The sequence below is a fragment of the Vitis vinifera genome, chromosome 9, assembly GCF_030704535.1.
Source record: "Vitis vinifera cultivar Pinot Noir 40024 chromosome 9, ASM3070453v1".
In the NCBI taxonomy this organism is placed as follows: domain Eukaryota; kingdom Viridiplantae; phylum Streptophyta; class Magnoliopsida; order Vitales; family Vitaceae; genus Vitis; species Vitis vinifera.
In genome coordinates this window covers 6,514,017-6,521,732 of record NC_081813.1, presented here as the reverse complement: position 1 = coordinate 6,521,732, position 7,716 = coordinate 6,514,017, and the positions used below count along the sequence as shown (strand labels likewise).

General features: G+C 36.0%; 1 pseudogene; it reads left to right on the top strand.

The window, feature by feature from the left end:
- Positions 1 to 1,478: 1,478 nt before the first annotated feature.
- LOC104880316 (probable polygalacturonase At3g15720) lies at positions 1,479 to 7,544 on the top strand (annotated as a pseudogene).
- Positions 7,545 to 7,716: the final 172 nt, after the last annotated feature.

Sequence of the window (7,716 nt, the reverse complement as noted above, 5' to 3'; positions counted from 1 at the left end):
ATTCTGAAAGGTCAAGAGGTTTCAAATTTTATGATCCCTCAACTAGATCCTTCTTTGAAACGGGCAATGCTAAGTTCATTGAGGATGTTGAGTTAAGTGGGAGAGAGCCATTAAGAAAGGTGGTCTTTGAAGAGGAATTTGTTAATATTCCTATTATTACGACTGGACATGGTCATATTATGTTTAATGACACTATTCAGAATGTACAGTCGATAACAGGGATTCAAGACACACCTGAGATTCCTCCTGCTCAAGTTATGGAACCAATTCAAGTTCATCAAGAGGTAACTCAACAACCTCAAGAACCTCAAGTACAAGTGCCACTAAGGAGATCCACTAGAGAAAGGAGAAGTACAATTTCAGATGATTATGTTGTATATCTCCAAGAACATGAGTTTGACATAGGTCTAGAAAACGATCCAATTTCAGTAAGTCAAGTCAAACAAAGTTCTAATTCTGAAAAGTGGATAGAAGCCATGAAGGATGAGATGAAATCAATGAAAGACAATGGTGTTTGGGACCTAGTAGAGTTGCCTAAAGGTGTAAAACCGATTGGTTGTAAATGGATTTTTAAAACCAAGCAGGATTCAAAAGGCAATATTGTTAGGTATAAGGCATGCCTAGTTGCAAAAGGTTTCACTCAAAAGGAAGGCATTGATTATAAGGAGACATTTTCACCAGTTTCATCAAAGGACTCCTTTAGAATCATCATGGCACTTGTAGCTCATTATGATTTAGAGCTACATCAAATGGACGTTAAAACTGCGTTTCTTAATGGCAACATTGATGAGACAATATACATGGTGCAATCGGAGAACTTTGAGTCTAAAGATTCAAAGCAACTTGTATGCAGATTAAAAAGGTCCATATATGGTTTAAAGCAAACATCCCGACAATGGTACCGAAAGTTTGATCAAGTGATTACTTCATTTGGTTTTAAAGAAAACATTATTGATCAATGCATATACCTTAAGTTCAGTGGGAGCAAATTCATTATCTTGGTGTTATATGTTGATGATATTCTACTTGCAAGCAGTGATGTGGGACTTTTGCATGAAACCAAGCGATTTTTGTCTAGTAAATTTGACATGAAGGATCTTGGTAATGCATCTTTTGTGCTGGGTATACAGATCCATAGGGATCGTTCTAGAGGTATACTTGGGTTATCACAAAAGGCCTACATCGATAAGGTGTTGAGTAGATTTGGCATGAGCAATTGTGCACCAGGAGACACGCCTGTAGCAAAAGGCGATAAGTTTAGTTTGCACCAATGTCCGAAAAATGAACTTGAGAAGAAAGATATGGAGAGATTTCCCTATGCCTCGGCAGTAGGAAGTCTCATGTATGCACAAGTTTGTACGCGTCCGGATATTGCGTACATTGTTGGAATGTTAGGCAGATATTTAAGTAACCCAGGTATGGATCATTGGAAAAAGGCAAAACGGGTTATGCGGTATTTACAAAGAACTAAAGATTACATGCTCACATACCGTAGATCAAGTCACTTAGAGATCGTGGGATATTCGGATTCCGATTTCGCGGGATGTCTTGATAGTAGGAGATCCACTTCAGACTACATTTTCATGTTAGCTGGAGGAGCAGTTTCATGGAAAAGTGTTAAACAAACACTTGTTGCTTCTTCCACCATGGAGGCAGAATTCATAGCCTGTTACGAAGCATCAAACCATGGGATATGGCTGCGGAATTTTGTCACTCAGTTACGAATAGTTGATGGGATTGAGAAACCATTGAGAATCAACTGTGATAATAAGGCTGCAGAATTATATTCTAAGAACAACCGAAGTTCGTCAAAGTCCAAACACATTGACATCAAGTTCTTGGTTGTGAAAGAGAGAGTTCAGAGTCTTCAAGTATCGATTGAACACATAAGCACAAACTCCATGATTGCGGATCCGCTCACTAAGGGTTTGCCACCCAAAGTATATCATGAGCACGTCACACATATGGGTGTTGTACATATTGATGATGTGTCAGAATAGTGGGAGTTTGTATTTAGATTTTGTGTTTATTTTCTTGATGTGATATTATGTTGTGTTATCTGTACAGACCTTGATTTTAAAGACTATTGTATTTGAACACTCTGAATTGAAATGATGACTTTCAGAAGCAGTTTAGCATCAAGTGTTGAAAGTGTTATTTGACTATTTTTTAGTCATAAAATAGGACCAATTGGAAATAGACATATTAAAGATCATATTCTATGTAATTTCCATGCTACACATCCATACTTGATCCATGTTGCTAATTTTGTTAATGTTGTGATTGATGATAGGTCAAGTTATAATTATGATTAACGAAGGCCTCTTTAATCCTATGTTAGCATAATTAGTAGACCGGATTGTTTAAGGATATTTTGAATAAGATAGCAAAGATGAGCTCAATAAAGTATTATCATGAACATTGTTTGTAATATATATGTGGTCCAAGTGGGAGATTGATAGAATAAATGTGGACCGACAATATATTAAACATTGTCCAGGATTAATCTATCTTTTCACATGCAATTTATGATTTAATCTTGAGTATGGGCCACCTAATGTGTAGAGCCCAATGCCATCACGGGCTTTAGATGATGGGCCTAAGGCCCGTGAGGCCCAATAACCAATGAGTATGGTCCCTAAGGCAGGAGGGTATAAAAGGGCTTTGGCTTGTGTCTTTTGGTATAATCACATCTTTTGAAAAGATCTTAACCGCTTTCTCTCCCGCTCCCATTGCCTGAAAGAATCCAGAGGTGGTGCCTTCCATCAGTCTTAGAAGATTCATACCGTCTTCATCAAACACACAAATGGAATCAGGTTGGTACAATTTTAATAGTATTTATGACATAATTTCTTCATGTGATTCAACATATGATCCTGTATGATCATTGAATAAATAGAATATGAAATCTCACATGCCGCCTATCCTAGATCTTCTCATTTCCAAGAAGATCTCGGGCTCGATCTGGTGTAGTATCAAGGTAATTCTGTTTCCGTTCCTATATATATATATATATATGGGTCCGTTCAGCATTTACATCAATTAATGGGACTTGGCCGGAAAGTGTTCTTGCCTCTATCATTAGCTCGGGTAGTCCCTGTTTCTGGTCTTTTAGTAACCTTTCAATGGCTCTCTTAATATGTGTGAGGATTTGCCCTCTTTAGTAATGGGAAGCAGGCTCGTCCCCGAAAATGCTTGTTCGTTTGTTGTGTCGTTTGGGGGTAAAAATCTTCCTTACTCGTGCCTAGGAACTCAGTAACGTGGCCAGTAAGTTAGCCGGCAGGGGGAGGAAGTGTGCAATTTGCAGTTTGCAATCCTGTAGTTTTCGTGCGTGTAAGCCTTAAGCATAGTTCCTTCCTTATTTGTAAGCGCTCTAAGGAGAGTGAGGTAGCCTTGAATGAGAGGACTTTAGTATTGTTGAAGTTTAGGCTCTCAGTTAACGCTTTCAGTTATGAGTAGAACTAGCTATAAGCCTTTATTTAACAAAAACGCGAGTTTATTGAAGTGGGAATGAGATATCACCCTTTGTTTACCGGAAAATTTTTAACATCTTCCATTATTGGAAACTAATAATATATTACATTTTCGTTTGGGGGATGGATTAGATACTGAAGTTTCTTCAGAAGTCATCCGCCCAGCCACCTTTTTTTATGATGCAACATGGAAGGTATATTTTTGTACCAGAAGAAGCTTTGATTTTTGAGAAAAATTAATGACAAGGGGCGAAGCATATTGCTAAAGAAAGCCAACCGTTGAGTTCAAAGTTCTCTAGACAGATTTTCCTGTTCCTATGTGGATATGGAAGCATACGGGAGAGATCTGTTCCAACATGTGGTTCCTGTAAGAGATTGGTATTTAAGCAGGGTATCATAAAGCCACGAACCCTCCGATGGAGAAGCTGACTGAACAAGAGGTTCAACGGATTTGGAAAGAAATGTGGAATCTTTTCAATCAGACATTCCACTGGGGTATCCAATATATTACCAGTAAGCAAAAAGAATGGAGGGATTAGTTTGTTTCTAGATTTAATAGATCTTAATAGACACGCGATCAGGCATCATCCTCCTCTCCCAGTGACAGATGGGCCTCTTGCATCTGTTAATGGAAGATAGCCATAGCCCATGTATTTCAGTTGCCAGATTACACTAATGAAGTACACATGCACACGGCAGACAGTTGAACTAGTAAGACTTTGAAGCCTTATGACTATATGAAGTGAGGAATTTTTGATTGCCATGTGAGAGTCACATTCGGATAACACATAGAGGGGGATGAATGAGTGTATTTAAAAAGATACGATATAAATTTTGAATATCATAACCAAATTTTGTCCTGTGAAATATCAGAGATAAATAATATAATCAAAATACTCAAGAGACACTAAGTTTAAAACCTTTAATCTAAATCCACTATATAAAATTAACTTATATATATATATATATATATTTATTTGACTCCTTTACTCTAAAGGCTTACTTTCCATGCCTATAACTTGATCCATATCTGCCATGCAACAAATTTCAATTGTTGTAATGAATACACTTTAGCCCTGTTCAAACAACCCTAGATTTAGCGCTTGAATCCTTTCATTAGAGATTGATCAGAATGGTGTGCTAAGGTAGACTTATTCCCATGAAAGTGTCCAACACTAAAAGGGTTATAATGGAGTAATATAGGCATAGAAGCTTTAGAGAATCAGTATCTCAAAGTTTCCAAACTCGATTTATATGAATAATTAAATTTTTTTGCCATATTCTAGCAGATTTTGCATGAGTGTGAGTGCACTTAACCACTTAAGCGTGTCGAGCACTTGAGTAGTCTTGCAAATTTTGAAAAATTAATTTTAAAGTTTTAATTCAATAAAAACTAAACTAATGTCCTTTGATCAACTACCTTGCCACAAGCTAAACCATTTTAGATATACTTATGACTTTCTGGTTGAATGAACAATAATCTTGAATCTTTAATGGAGAGTAAGTTATTATCTAAAAATATTCCTAAATTAGAAAATAATATGTGACAAAATCACCAACATGCAATAACGACTTGCTATCCTAACTTACAGGTTTTGAAATGTGAAAAAGTGCAAACGGTTTTTGATAATGAGGGGAATTGCAGGCGTGGGGACGTATTGTAGCACCTTCGAGAATGTCAGACTACGGTTCTAGTCACTTAGATTGTTGGATTCGCTTCTGGCGTGTGAATGGACTCACTGTCAGAGGAAATGGACAAATTGATGGCCAGGCTGCTAAGTGGTAGCAAGGTTTTACAGCTGTGAGTTTGCACAACTGATTTGCTTGAAACTTCTTTAGTTTCCTTCATCAACTTTGAATTATCATGCCTGCTTTTGATGTTCAGAGGAAGATACATGAGAGACCTACTGTAAGTTGAATGCCTCAACACCTTCAATTGTTTTTCATTTGGCTTTTTCTAAATAATTCTGGGATTTATTTTATTCTAGGCCATCCTTGATTCCTTGAAATTTTGATGGAAAAAAGGGGAAAAATTGTAACATTTTTCTCTATCTAATGGTTCATAAAATAGTTGAGAAAAAATTATGGATAAATACATTTTTTTTTTTGAGGAAATTGGAGAGGAAAAGCCTCTCAATATCTCTCATTCTTTGCTTCATCCACACCATTTTTTTTGTTATTAAAATTATTTTTCGAAATATATTTTTCTCCTTTCTTAACACCTTTTAGTGTTCAAACATAGTTTATCATGCATCAAGCATTTTTAAAAAGGAAATTGTATGTAAATAGCAGGATTAAATTAAAAAACCTTTTTCATCATATCCTTTTTTTTAGTGATCTTGCATGGGATATTTATTAGATGCATGGACATCTCCTATGTCTTCAAGAAGTTTGAGATCTCAATATATATCTTATTTATTGAGATTTCTCAAATGATCCTTTTAATCAACATAATAGTTTTGAAATCTTTACTATTTAGAACTAGATATGTTAGTAGCCAAATTTTTAGAACTTAAGTAGGCATGTATTAAAATATTGTATGGTGACTGCAAATCCACATTGTTTGTCAAATATTATTGAAATCAACACATACTCATAAAAGTTTTCATTATATCATACGATTCAAGATCTGAATTTTATCATTTCAATTAATCTCCTAACCTACGTATAGATTCGTACATAGTCATACTGTGAATCCTAGGCTATGGGATTCCTTAGTTGCAACAACCTTGTACTCCAAGGATTAAAACTTCATAAATAGCCAAAAAAACCATGTCAAGGTATCAGGCAGCAATGGTGCAACCATCTCCAACCTCACGATAACTGCTCCCGACTCAAGCCCCAACACTGATGGCATTGATATTTCCGACTCAACTAACATTCACATTTATGACTCTACCATTGGAACTGGTATAATTTCTTAAAGTTTTGCTCTCATTCCTTGTGTTTTTTCTCCTATGACTTGCATGTTATTTATTTATGAGAATAATCCATTACTGGATCTGTAGGCGATGATTGTATTGCTTAAGTAATCAAACCTCCCAAGTTTATGTCAAAGGTGTAGTATGTGGTCCCGGCCATGGTATAAGGTGTGTTACATATAATTAAGCTCCAACCTTTTCTAAAGATGCTTAATAGGGGTTTGATCCAAGCTACCCCACTATTGTCCTAGAAGGAACTGAAAAAGAAATGCATACAAGTATTTGTAGGGTAACATTCTTACTAAGGGGAAAAATGGAAGAACATCCCTCGATCGTTTCCAAATTTTTTATTCAAACTGTACTTGAAGCTCTATTACTTCTGAATTTCTTCTCCTTTCCTCCATTTTATATGAAAAAAAAAAAATCTAAAATACATTTAAAAGGCTGAATTGGGAAGATCAATATGTATACTTGTTGTAGTGTTGGAAGCCTGAGAATGAATGGAGGAAGTGCCCAGGTGGAAGAAATACATGTGGATACTTGCAGCTTTAAAGGAACTCAGAATGGAGCAAGGATCAAGGTATGGCAGGTAATTAAACCATAATTTTTCTCATTGAGACAAGTAACTTGATTCAAATTAGGGTACATGTTTAATTCTTATTTAATTTTGTGGATCTTTTTCTTCTCTAGGGAGGGTCTGGATATGTCAGGAAGATAACATTCAAAAAACATTAAGCTCGATAATATTGAGAATCCCATCATCATCGACCAGTATTACTGTCCCCATAAAACAGATTGCCAGTCTATGGTAAGAATAATCAGTACTTGTTGAATCTGGTAAACAATGAGCTTATTAGTTGATTCTTTTCATTAAATATGAAGACAACTTCAGACAGAGTGCTGACAAACATCTTGGTTTCGCAAATCATTGTAGAAATCTGCAGTCCAAATAAGCGACGTATCATTTACTGGATTTTGGGGAACATCTGCAACAGATGATGCCATCAAGCTAAGCTGCATTGAAACTGTGGGTTGCGCCAACATTACAGTGGACGATATCAGCATAAAATCAGCATCAGGGAATGGAGAGACCTACTCCTGTATCAATGCTCATGGAACAGTTAATAAAACATTTCCTCCTTTGACGTGATTGTTGAAATAGCTTCTAAACACCAAAATCTAATAGGCTGACACCAAGATATGGGTGAATGGGTGTACTGAAATTTTTTTATCAAATAAAGATTATTTGTTATACCTAATTTTTCCTTGTGAGATAGTAGGGATAAGCATACTATTCAATCAATCAATATAATCAAGAAATA